Here is a 1,249-nt window from a genome sequence, read left to right as displayed (position 1 = left end):
TGTCAGTATTGTAACGAAACCGACTTCATCGAGCACTTTTTCTGGCAGTGTAGAGCAGTGCAACCCATATGGCAGGAATGTCAAGGGTACATATTTAAATGTACAGGCAAAAATATAAAGTTAAGCTGCGAAGAGGCTCTTTTTGGGTATTTCACACGTGATATCCCCAGAGAGAAAACCTTCATAATTAATCACCTTATATTGATATCAAAAATGTGCATAAGCCAGTTTAAGTACGGAAATCCAAAAACTAACATGAAGGTCTTATTTCAGAACCAAGCTCGACTTCGAAATCTCTAGTAAAATTGAACTGTGTATAAGAATATAGATAAATAGTAGTATAGTGCTGTTAATGTAAAGTTATTTATATATGCGCCGTATGATGCTGTGCTAAAAACTAGTACTGTAATTGGTAATTTGTAAATTCTTGCCTTTTGTCCATCGAGCGTTGGATTAATTAACTTGTTATGTATTGTCCCGCTGAAAATGGTATTATTTAACAGAAATATGGGAACAACAACAACAACAACACACACACACACACACACGCACTCACACACACACACGCACATACACGCAAACAAACGCACAAACTACTAGACATAGCAAAGGTGAATGAAATAGCTGTAACTGTAGTGAAGAGAAAAAAAAAACAAAAAAAACATGAATTGCCATGAGGGTATCCTCACAGAACCTTAAATGATACCTTATCCTTTAAAAAAAAACACACAAAAAAAACACACACATTTTTGTGTTGATAACAATCTGTTTCTTGATTTGTTTGCAGGTAATTGTAGTAGCAGTCACAGACGTAGTAGGAATTAAGAGAAAAAAATAAAGAAAAAAAAAAGAGAAAAAATAAAAATAAAAATAAAAAAAAAATAAAAAAAAAGGTCCTTGTGACTATCTGACCTTTTACTTACCGTTGTTATTTGATTCATCTAATTTCTCTTTTACATCGGACATAGTCATTAAATCTTGATACTATTTCTCTTTTGTTTCTTTCGGGTTAAGTATTGTGCATAGTTGACAAGGAATTGACCCCCACCTCTCCGAAAAATCAATTTAATCAACAAGCAGGCAGAAATGTGTTAGGTCATCGAAACATCACTGGTGCATGTATACATTCATCTACAAGTAAGGACACACACACACACACACACGCACACACACATACACACACACACACACACACACACACACACACACACACACACACACACACACACACACACACTCACAGGCGCAC

This window comes from Littorina saxatilis, linkage group LG5, assembly GCF_037325665.1.
Source record: "Littorina saxatilis isolate snail1 linkage group LG5, US_GU_Lsax_2.0, whole genome shotgun sequence".
NCBI classification, from domain to species: domain Eukaryota; kingdom Metazoa; phylum Mollusca; class Gastropoda; order Littorinimorpha; family Littorinidae; genus Littorina; species Littorina saxatilis.
The sequence above is the reverse complement of the archived record's forward strand: the minus strand, read 5'-3'. Positions refer to the sequence as shown.